The 11,513-nt window shown below is 43.2% G+C and overlaps 1 long non-coding RNA gene across 1 annotated transcript; it reads right to left on the reverse strand.

Annotated features, from left to right (window-relative positions):
* Nucleotides 1-471: 471 nt before the first annotated feature.
* On the reverse strand, nt 472-11,012 carry LOC147337648 (uncharacterized). The gene is made up of 3 exons (XR_015124857.1): nt 10,333-11,012; nt 3,117-3,199; nt 472-2,615 (listed from the first exon to the last, which is right to left on the reverse strand). It is a non-coding gene; the product is annotated as an uncharacterized LOC147337648 (long non-coding RNA).
* Nucleotides 11,013-11,513: the final 501 nt, after the last annotated feature.

The following is an 11,513-nucleotide window of genomic DNA, read 5'->3' on the forward strand; positions in this document are numbered from 1 at the left end:
GATTGTGTTTGAGCAGGCCGCAGTGTTAGCTCAGCCTCTCACAACCCACTGAGAGCTACATCCTTTCTTACAGGATGCGGAAACGTTTCTTTATCCTCCTCTTGAACTTTATGTTACATTTGTATGACTAACAAATATCCCTTTTTTGCAGAAAGCTCCCCACCCCACTCTAAACATGAATTGTGAAAGCAGCTCAGCAGCAGATCTGCACAATGAAGTCTCACCCCCGGTAATTTGCCTCAGGCTCCATGTGGTTTCAATCATTGTCAATCATTTAGTTTAATGCACTTCGGAAGACTGAAGAGGACCCGTGTCACCGCTCCGAGCTGCGCAGCCTCCTACCTCTTCTCTGAGCCGAAAGATAAAAAACAACAAACATGCACTCTAAATTGGTTCCTCTGAATATAATTACTATTCTCCGGGTAATTCCCCAACCACGCCCCCCCCTTTCCCTTTTCTTTTTTCCCCCTCTTCCATCTTTGCTCTCTTCAGATGTGCTCATTTGAATAGGAAGCAGGAATCATGTCCCTTTAATATATGATGTGTTTTCTTTCTTGGACAGTATTATGGAGCCCTTACAGAATAGTTGTAGGAATAAAAACGTCACTGAACATAACGCCCCGATATACTGTAGGACCGTAGACACTGACTATGCTAATGAACGCTCCGTGCAGCCTCATTATGAGCCGTGGAGAGAGCTCGTTTTTCTTGGCTATTTTCCCAATGAAGTATTGCTTGAGGTGGGAAACTGGGCAGAGGTCTATGGTGTGTGGATTGTAAAAGAAGGAAAAAAGAAATAGGGTAAATGAAGAGCGAGCGATCGTTAGTTGGTGTGATTTATATATATATTAAAGGTCGACGTGTGTGTGCGTGTTTCGTGCATGCGTTGGCTATTTCGGTTTACCAGCTCTTGACAAATGAACAGCAAATTAGTTGTCTGTGGGCATTTTATGGACGTAATTATGGCTTGAGTTTCCCCGCCACTCCAGGGACCTCACGTGGTTTAAACTTAATTCCCATCCAGTTCAGAAGTGGGAAAACAGACATCCTGTGTATCCCTTTTATTTTTTCTTTAATGTGATGCACATGGCTAATAAATTAGATGAGTATGTATAACAATTTTATGCACAACTTTTCCAATTTTTTTTAATGTAATAAGCTCAGGGTCCTGAGACAAAAACTGAGCACGCCAATTAAGACACTCATCTTCTCCCTCTCTTTATCTTCTTCTGTTTTTTTTTTTTTTTTTGGCTTTTTGCTACAGCCTCTTCTTCTCTCCTGATTATTTCTGATGCTGCAATCTCCTAGTCCTACCCCCCATTCCCCATCAGCATCTCAACCTCGTAATTAGCCGGCATTAATTAGATGCACTGGCATAATTGTTAATCATTGGTTACGCTGGAAACATCTTGGAGAATGAACAGAATGCCAAGTAAGGCACAAGGAGAAAAAAGGGAAAAAGGAAACACAACTTTGTAGCAGTGAGAGCGGGAAAGATAGACAGAGAGGTGGAAGATTGTGTGTAGATGGGAAAGCCTCAAAGAAAATGCAATCCAATGTGATTAATTCCCCAAGACCTCAGTTTCCCTACTTAAGCCCGTGGAGATGGCAGCAGCAGTGAGATGAGGTTGGTAATTCATTAATGGATCTGAGTCCTGATATTATTACTGCACGCACTCCAGAGGATGGTTTTGAGAGTTAAAACAAAGCTCGAAACCAAGCTAAGTCGTGGATTATAAACACTCATAAAGGCCACCGCGACGGATCGCTAAACTAGAAAGTCATGGGGATAGTTTGCTTATGGAGTCCCCTCGGCTCGCGGGCGCTGACTGCACCACTGCCTGTCCATCTCCGATTACCGTCTAATCGAATTCAGCCTCATGTCTGGCTGCTCCCGTGGGTCTGCTCTCGCGGTCGACTTCTGTGATAAAACATAAAAACAAGACACCGCCATTTCATTGTGGAACAAGTCAAAGGGGACGTCGGAGACCTGCATCGCCTCTCTTTAGTTATCTGTCTTTCTTTTGCTCCTTTTTATGTGCTCGTTTGCATTTTCCTCTCTGCGTTTGTCTCTCCTCCTCGCCCCGTCTGCCAGCGTGTTGAGGACGGCGGCAGAGTTTGGAAGTAGTCGACTGAGCTTTGGCTGTGTCATCAGGAGTCAGGCCGGCATCTTGCAGAGGTTACGTGGCTCATTCTTTATTCTCCGTGTCAACTGCCCGTAAATGTTTATAGCTTTGTGGTAAGACCTCAGCTATTCAAATTATCTTGTCACAATGCATCCCTGAGCAGGAATAAAGCCCTCCTTTATGGGAAACTGTAAACAGTCGCTGTGTGCTTCATGGGGAACAATACCCATTTATAAGAGTCCAGCAGAGGCCATGTCCAAAGGGGACAGTAAACTTTTCTCTGTTTTTTTTTCTTCCTGCAGCTTTCCCCTTTCTTCCTCCCTCCTCTGTTTTTTCCTGCCTTTTTCACCCTCCTTTCCCAGGGCTTGGCTGAGATCAGGCCGGGCTTTAATGAGAGCTGCTGCCTCAGTCTGAGCCCTCCTCTCTATGCAGCTCCATGAGCCTCGTAATCCGCCATCGATCCTTCCGTGAGTTGTTGCTGTCAGCTTTCTGAAATAACAGAAAGAAAAACAAAACGCCATTCCAATTAGTCCAGGTTATAATTGGGTATTATTACAGTGCTGGAGCAGGACTTGGCAGAGCGAGACACATGTCATCGTCCCCCTTCCCACCCCACCCCTCGCAGCAAAGCCCCTCCGAGAGGTCGGGAGTGACACGGTGCCCTTCTTGCCAGCCCACATCCTGACCTTCTTGCCAGCTCATATCCACAAGCAGAAAAGCTCTCGCTGCCACAGCTCACGACACAGAGCCAAGTAAACACTCCATTTAAATGTGACTGTAATCCTAATTACACACGGACAACCGTTCGGTAAGAGATTGCTTCCTTGCTTTTATATAAACGTGTACCTCTAAAGAAATGGACTTTGCTTGGCAGAATGTCTGCTGACTTGCTCAAAAAAGCTCAAGGACAGTGGAGGGAGATAACCACTCCAAGGAGGAGCAGTGTTACAATATGCCTCTCAAAGCTTTTGTCCCATCAGTCTGTCTCACCTTTGAGTAACACCTTTGTCGCCAGACAACTTCTGATTCTTTGCTCTGCCTTCACGGTGCTGAAGTTGCACAATGGAGTGAATCTGAATAACAAAGAGGGGCAGTTAACGAATGAACCTCACATTCATTTTCCTCGGATAATAGCCGCGCAGGCTAATATGTGGTATCATTCATTTATTAGGCTTTTTTCTACAATAAACGCCAGTGAATCCTGGTCGGTGCTGCTATTTTTAAAAAAGGACCGTTTATCACCCCTGAAAAATATGAGAAATCAGACAAAATTGTTTCAGCAAAAAATAGGAGTAATTTTGCAAAGTTTGAAACCAAACTGATTTTGCAGTTTGCTTGAATTTCATCTCAGATTCCAGGAAAAATAATCCTCAGAATAGTTGAATTACTGGACGAAGCCAGAAAAAAACAAACGCACGGCCTTCCAGGATCCAAAGCCAGTGAAAATAAGTAACATTTGGTACAAAAACTCACAAGTGTTAGAGAGGCTTAAATGAGTCTTCACACTCCTCTCTGAAGTGTATTCAGAGAATTGAATTACACCCCTCTAGAGAGACGGAGTGGAGAGAGGAGAGCGTGGGGGTGGAGGGGGGGCAAGAGACAGAGACGGAAAAAAATGGAGACACTGAGCGAAATTGGAGTTTGCTTTGCGTTGTGTGGCTAACAATGTGGAAATACAGTTTTCTGGCACTGAAAAGAGCAAACACCAGGAGTATCAGCTCACAATCGAGCCGAGGCTGGCGGTGTTACTGTACCGTGCGTTGCTATGGCAACAGCTAAACCAAGTGATGATGTGAGGTAGCCTGATTGTCACAAACACGGTCACCGAGACCTGGCTGTCAAGCTGCTCGGGTGGAGAGGAAGAGGGGGGTGAAAGCACTCAGAGCACTTACAGAGGCTGTTCTTTTCCCTCGGTTTACCGTAGCCTTATCCCTCCAACTGCCAAGCCCGGCTTCGTGAAGGAAAGGCCGACTACTCCACACTTTTATGCCATGTCTGAAGCAACCTGTGTAAATCTGTGTGGGCTGTTTGAAGCGCCTCTGATTTGTAGCATCAGGTCTTCTGAGACTTTGATGTCAGAGAAACGGGGGGGGGGGGGGGGGGGGGGGAGTGCAGTGTAGCTGTGCCATTAAAAATAGTTTTCCTGACTTTAATGTGCTGATTAATTATTCTGTGTGAAAAAAGAGCCTTTCTGTTTCCTTCTCAGTAGCTATGGAGCCGCAGACCATGAAGGTGTTTAATAAAAAACAAGGGAGCGACTGATGATCTTTGTCCCTGCTGTCCCAGGGGGAGGTAGGCGATGGGCAGCGGCCACCTGCTACTGGGAACACTGCACTTTACTGGTGCCATGAAAAGACAGAGGCAGCTCTCCACAGGCCAATCAAACTATACTAACAGCTGGCCAGCTGCCCTCCTCAGCCATGCTCTCTTTCCATCTCTGTCTCTCTGTCTCAGTTTGTCCCTTTCTCTGTGCATCTTTCACTCAACCCCCGCCACAGTCCTTTCTCATCAACCAGTGGTGTGATAGCACCGCAGAGGAGCATCTCCGTCGCTCTACTCCCTTGGCTACAAATATTTACTGTGGTGTCCTGATTTATTCTGGGTTAATTAGTGAAAGTTAAATAGCTATCATCGGCATGATTCTGAAAAAACACAAACTCGGACATGCACGCACACATGTGTGCTGACAACTGGCTGTCTCACACAAGCTCGACGCCAGCTACTGACCTGCCCTCTAGCCCCCAAAGGCATAATGTGGTTTATTATAGACATGTGAAGACTTAATTAGATGTGTATAATGCATGCCGTCCAGGGACTGCTTGCTGTAGTGCTGTATAAAACCCAGGCTGTGTTTAAAACTGGCTGTGTTAACAGTCTGCATTAGTAAATCTCTTTGTGTTGTGTTAGTGACGAGAGGCAGCTTGGTGGTACTGCTTGTGCCTCATTATGACAGACATATGTGGCTTTACTAGCAAAGAGAGGAAGAGTAGTAGGGAACACTTCAGACACACATCTTCTGTTTTTGAATAATTGGCTCTCTATACAGTAAGGAAAACTGAACTGTATGAGAATCTATAAGTAATGAGCGTTATCATAAAACAAATACAACCTGACACACCTTCTGGCTCACTATTTGACAACTCCAGCAGCGACAGCTGCCACATCTGAATATGTGTAGAATCTCTTTCCTTCAATCCCAGCTCACAAAGAAGTTTCTGCATCTCTGGCAAATCATTCGGCCAGGCTCTGTGCCCCTGCCCTGGAGAAAGCCGTAAAGATTAGCCGTTAGATTACAATCTTTACTACAAACAGTCTTTCCAAGGGAGAGTGGGTGAAAGAGCAGGCCAAAGCTGTGCCGATGAGGGAGATTAGCCCAGGCCTAAACAAGAGGGACAAAACAAATCCACTCAAATGAAGAGGCCGGTCACACAAAGGGAAGAGGTGGGAGACTGTGTAAAAAATGGAGGGATGTTGTTGACTCTGGGAAATGTTTATGGCTTGCAGTGGGCATAAAACTTGAGTCAGAGCTTTTGTGAACAGAAACAAAAAGAGAGGGAATCAATAAATCCATGCAGGTTCACAGTAACACCAGATTCTCTGACATTTGTCACAGGCATTATTGGCCTTTTGGACAGCACTATGACCCTGGGTCACATCGCTGACCCTTTGTTCATCTCTGTCATCGGAAACGTGCAGAAGCCACACAAAGTGCAGACTGTCATAGAAACAAATGTTTCCTCTAGGTGTTCTTCCATGTTTTATGTTTTATAGAATTTCCATAAATCCCACGGCAAGACCTAAGCAATCTGTTAGCCTATCTCACTTCTCACTCAGAGCTCGCTATTCTTGCAGCCCCAAGCTCAGTTGTTCCTCCTAAAGTAGGACACAAATTCATTTTGCCACATACAGCCCAGTGTGACCAGTAAAATGGCTGCGTAATAACTTGCCCCCATAATTTCCCCCCCTTCCTTTTAGTATGAACAGATGGTGACCGGTCTGAGATGTCTCGAGAAATATGCAATTGCAGTTGTTTTCCTCAGTCAGAAATAATACCATCAGAGAAACTCATCCTCAGCTTGGTTTGGTATGGGTAGGCTGTGGGTAATGTCTTTGTCAGTAAGAAAGGCTGTATAACTGACATAATTAGACCTCTGGCTCAATGTAATTAACAGTTTAGATAGCCACTTTGATGACATGAGCCATTCTAATGAGTTGCAACACAGTGCTTTCTGGTGCAAAATACAGTGACAAGTTCAAAATAAGCCCCCACCCCCAGCAGTTTTCGCACTTTGCAAAGCCATATAGTGACTGGACAGTTTTCCCAGTTTTATATGCTCCACGCCGTCGAGCTACAGAAACATCACATTTAGGGTTGCCAACTCCCTGAAAAATAAATAAGGGACACCTCGTGGCCAGGGCCAGTTGTCTTCACCCTTCCCAGTGTGGTAGCTCTTTTTTTGTGTGTGAAATTATTTTTTTAACCATTTGACTTGAAGTTGATTTAAGCAGATGCATATTCTTTGTGATATGACCATATGGGAAACAAATGATCATTTAGCCATTTATTTTTAGCTCAAAATGACAACATTAACACAATAAAACAGGTCTCTTTCTTAAACAGAAGCCTGTCATGCTTAACTTTTGAGAATATAAGTAAACCTTTCTTTAAAAGAACTCTGTCCTACTTAACTTAAAATAATAGAAAACAATAGAAAGAATAATATTCTTGTAACAGTGCACATTTAGTGCATTTAGTACAATTGGCTTCAGTTGAGGTATTATTTCAGCTTTTCTAATGCTAATCAGCTGCTCCTGTTTGTAAACCCACTTGTTCCCATGATTACGCATCATAACTCATCATCATTATTCATCTATGTATTACTTTTATGTATTAGTGATCTATTTGTTGTAATCATCTATCCTTGCAGTTGTTTATTACACAAAATAAGTTATATTATCACACTTCTGGCCACATAGCGCTGATATTCACTGCACATGCCCATAGTAACTTTTTCCAGCCAGGTGTTTTCCTTTTCCCATTCTTCCCTTTCTCTGAGGGGAACAAACATTGCTGCTCTAATGCTGGGCTCACACTGTGCGGTTTTTGGCCCATTTTGAGACGATTTTTGAGTCGTGCGACCGATTTGGTGATCGGACCGATTTTGGCCTTCATCGTGTGTCGTGTAGTATACGTGGGGTAACGAGAAGCGATTAACACCTCACGACCAGCTCCGATCATCAATCGCTCGTGACGTGTCACCGCAGCCGCTCACACTGCTCACGCGCAAACACATAAACGTCGGTGAAAAAGACGGTGTTCTGGACACAAGCGATGGAGGCACAACTTGTAGAACTTTGGAAAGCTCATCCGAGCCTTTTCGATGTGGCATCACAAAATTATCACGACCACAACAACCGTGAAAATAATTGGATTTACATTGCTGCTTAATCACAGCTGCCTGATCAATGTTTTTCATTAGCAATTTAGCAAAGTTGATGGTGGTGGTGTGTCTGTGTGAGTGAAAGACAGAGAGGGAGAGAAAGCGAGAGAGAGCGACAGATTTTCTGTTATAACCTTTATTTTATGGAGGCACAGTGTGAGCACTCAGGTCGCATCAGAGCATCGGGCGAGTCAATCGTGCAGTTTGAAAATCGCACAGTGTATGTCCAGCTTTAGGTGTACTGTCGTCCGAGACTTGCACCGCAGTGTCGGCGTTTGTTTCCCTGTTGGCCATGCTTCTTGTTGTGGTCATCTGTCGTCTTCCGGTATTTTCTCCGCAAGCGACCTTTCCTCGACCAATGAGATGAGCGGTAATCTGAATTGTCATACTCGAATTGTCATAAGTGTGCTGTCAGCTCATGTGTCACAAAGCAGGAGAGGGGCTGGGAATTATGTTTTCAAACAAAGTGTTAATTCCATAAACATTTATAGACTACTTTTGATTCTCACTGTATTACGGGACAAAGTGCGTCCCTTATTAGCTCAATACGGGACGTGTACTTTTGTTTCGAAATACGGGACGATTCCGTATTTTAAGGGACGGTTGGCAACCCTAATCATATTTCTTCTGTTAATTTCCTAAGACAGCTTGGCTCTGCAGTTTCTTTAGGAAATTATATTTACTTAAGAGTAAATAGTGCATTTTGTGCAGCTGGGGATAAATGCACAAACCAGCAGTAAATATTTACAGCACAACACTAGTGTGTGGATTGATCGAGCAATATGTGGCTGTGTATTGTCATTTAATATAGTTTAGATGATATTAAACTTTAGGCTCTAGCTGCAATAGTTGTTAGAAAAATTGTTGCTTTGGTCTTTAAATGTGATTTGTTTACTGTAAAGTAGAAATAATGTACAATACTGTGTCACCCATCCATCCATTTTCTTCCACTCATCCGAGGTCACAGGGTTATCCAGGCGTGCACCAATGTGTTCCCAGACCAGCAAAGAGATATAATCTCTCCAGCGTGTCCTGGGTCTGCCCCAGGGCCTCCTCCCAGAGGGTCATGCCTTTCTCATCCTTGTTTGATGCCTGAAATCACCTCAACCGGCTCCTTTCGATGTGGAGGAGTAGCAGCTGTACTCTGAGCCCCTCTTGAACGGCTGAGCTCCTCACCCTAACTCTAAGGGAGAGGCCAACAACGCTTCAGAAAAAGCTCATTGATGTTTCGGTCATTGCCCAGAACTCGTAGCCACAGGTCAGGGTAGGGACGTAGATCGACTGGTAAGTTGAGAGCTTCGCTTTTCCACTCAGCTCTCTTTTCATCATGATGGACCGGTATAAAGTCCGCAACACTGCAACCCTAATTTTTTATATTTTTGTTTCGAAGGAGCCATGCTTTCTAGTTATTTTTCATTTTTTTTGTTGTCTAAAATACTTGTCTAAAATTTCTGAAGGTCTTTTAAAGTTCTTCTTTGGAAATTGGCTGCTTTTTCCACTGATTTTCAGTCCATTGATTTTACCTGACCATTTTCACAGGAATGTTTTTGTTGGTAAAGCCACTTAACACTGACCTATGAATCATTTATGCATAAACAAGGCATGGGATGAACCAATGTTGTGTCTACACATTACAGACAGCAAAGGACCAATTTTAAATTCAGTCACTTTGTTACTAGCAGCTTGTAATAAAAACACATTATTTGTTCCCATTTCTTTAGATTAGCCTATGAAAATGCCAAACATAACACAGTATGACAGACACAAAATAGTCTTTTGGCACCAACAAAGTGAGTCCAAAAATGACTATTACCTGAAACCTTCGCATATCTCAGCATGGTGTGCACAGTGTCCTTACAGAATGTGAAGAAACAAAAAGGACAAAAGAAGTGGCAGGACTAAAAAAAAACTTCTTCAGCAGATAAAGTCATATTCTGAAGTAACAGGAAAAAATCAAGCAAAGACCTGACACAGGAAGTGAGAGATGCAGCTGGTGCTTCAATTGATCGATCTACTGCTCGGCGAAGCCTCATCAGAAAAACGGCTGCCAAGAAGCCATTTTTAATGAACGGAAACAGGACGAAAAGGCTCAAGTATGCCAAATATCACAAGAACTGGACTGAAAATCAGTGGCTACAGGTTCTATGAAGTGATGAGACCAAATTTGACATTTTTGGTTCAAGTTATCAATATGTGCAGAGGAAGTCAGGGCAGCAGTACAACAGTAAGTGTCTGCAGCCTTCTGTAAAACACGACACAGCCTATGTCAAAACCACCTTTAGATTTTGATCCACAGTATAATATCATCTGGAGGGAGTCTGCTCCATTTTTCAGGATGACAATGATCCCATGTAGTAAAATCATACCTGAATAGAAAAACACAATGAAACAAGCAGAAAATGTCCTTCATGAAGCCTGGAGTCTACTGAAAGAAATTAAAAGAAAGCTTGCGTAAATTTGAGCTGTAATATTGACTTTCAGGCTTGTTATGCACCAACTCTGTTTTTTACAGTGGCCCTGAGAGGCCAAACGAACTGCAACTTAAGAAAACACCAGCAATAAGAAAAACACTGCAAAAGCACACAAAACACAACGGAAATAGGAAAAAAATGATTTCCAAAAAGCACAAGGGAAGTGTTTCTGGGGAGAAATAACCCGACGGACCAGTTGCAGGAACCAAAACATGCTAGGCAAGTGTTTTAATCTCATGATTCATATAATACTGATGACGGATTTTAGGCTAATAGTTAGGCTAACACACTTACCTCTCATCTTTTCTTTCCTCACAAAACCGACAGATCCTCCACTTCTTGTGTCTCCCAGCGCAATTCTTAGCATATTGGTTCCTGCAACTGGTCCGTCGGGTTATTGTCTCCCCAGAAACACTTCCCTTGTGCTTTTGGAAATATGTTTTGGTTTTTTTCCCGATTTCTGTTTTCTTTCTTCTTATTTCGTTTTTCCTATTTCCGTTGTGTTTTGTGTGCTTTTGCAGCGTTTTTCTTATTGCTGGTGTTTTCTTAAGTTGCAGTCCATTTGGCCTCTCAGGGCCACCGTAGTTTTTCCTCATATGTCGTACGTATGGTTGCATATTTAAATAAATCTTTGCACGTATTTCTTAAAATATAAAGAAATGTGTATGTTGCAAACTCTCCTCAAGAAACCTGATTTTCAGTTTTAGTTTTTGCATATGTTTTACATCTTACCGCGCTTCCTCCTGCATGATCTCTCTGTCTCTGTACACTAACCCAGTGGATTTTAGATTAATCACGTGTTGATTGAAGTGCAGACTTTCAGCTTTGAGTCAAGACTTTAAACCAAAGTGTTGCATTAACTGTTCAGGAATTACAGTCATTTTTGTACACAGTCCCTATATCAAGAGGCACAAAAGTAACTAGACAAACAAACATATTCTTAAATACAAGAATTGTTTTTTATGCATTGGATGAAAATCCTTTGCAGTCAATAACTGTCTGAAGTCTAGAACCCATGGACATGAACAAATGTTGTGTTTCCTCCCTAGAGATGCCCTGCCAGGCCTTCACAGCAGCCACCTTCAGCTGCTGCTTATTTGTTGGTCTTTCTGCCTTCAGTTTTGTATTTAGCTACTTTTGGCTGCTCCCTTGTCACAAGGGGTCACCACAGCGGGTAGCTCAGCATGTTTGATTTGGCAGTTTTTATACCGGATACACTTCCTGACATAGCCCCCCCCAAAAAAACCATGCTCTATTGGGTTGAGATCAGGTGACTGATTTGGCCGTTGAAGGATATCTTTTGCAGTATGCTTTGGGTTATTATGTATTTGCACTGAGAAGCCCTGTATGACCAGTTTTACAGCATCTGGCTGAATCTGAGCAGAAAGTACAGATTACATAGTTCATAGCTGCTTCTATCACCAGTCGCATCATCAATAAACATTAGTGAGCTGCTATCACTGGCAGCCATACAT

This window comes from Aulonocara sp. 'chitande type north' Nkhata Bay, linkage group LG2, assembly GCF_057382095.1.
Source record: "Aulonocara sp. 'chitande type north' Nkhata Bay isolate Kocher_YH1m ecotype deep benthic linkage group LG2, A_spYH_male_GT1.1, whole genome shotgun sequence".
NCBI classification, from domain to species: domain Eukaryota; kingdom Metazoa; phylum Chordata; class Actinopteri; order Cichliformes; family Cichlidae; genus Aulonocara; species Aulonocara sp. 'chitande type north' Nkhata Bay.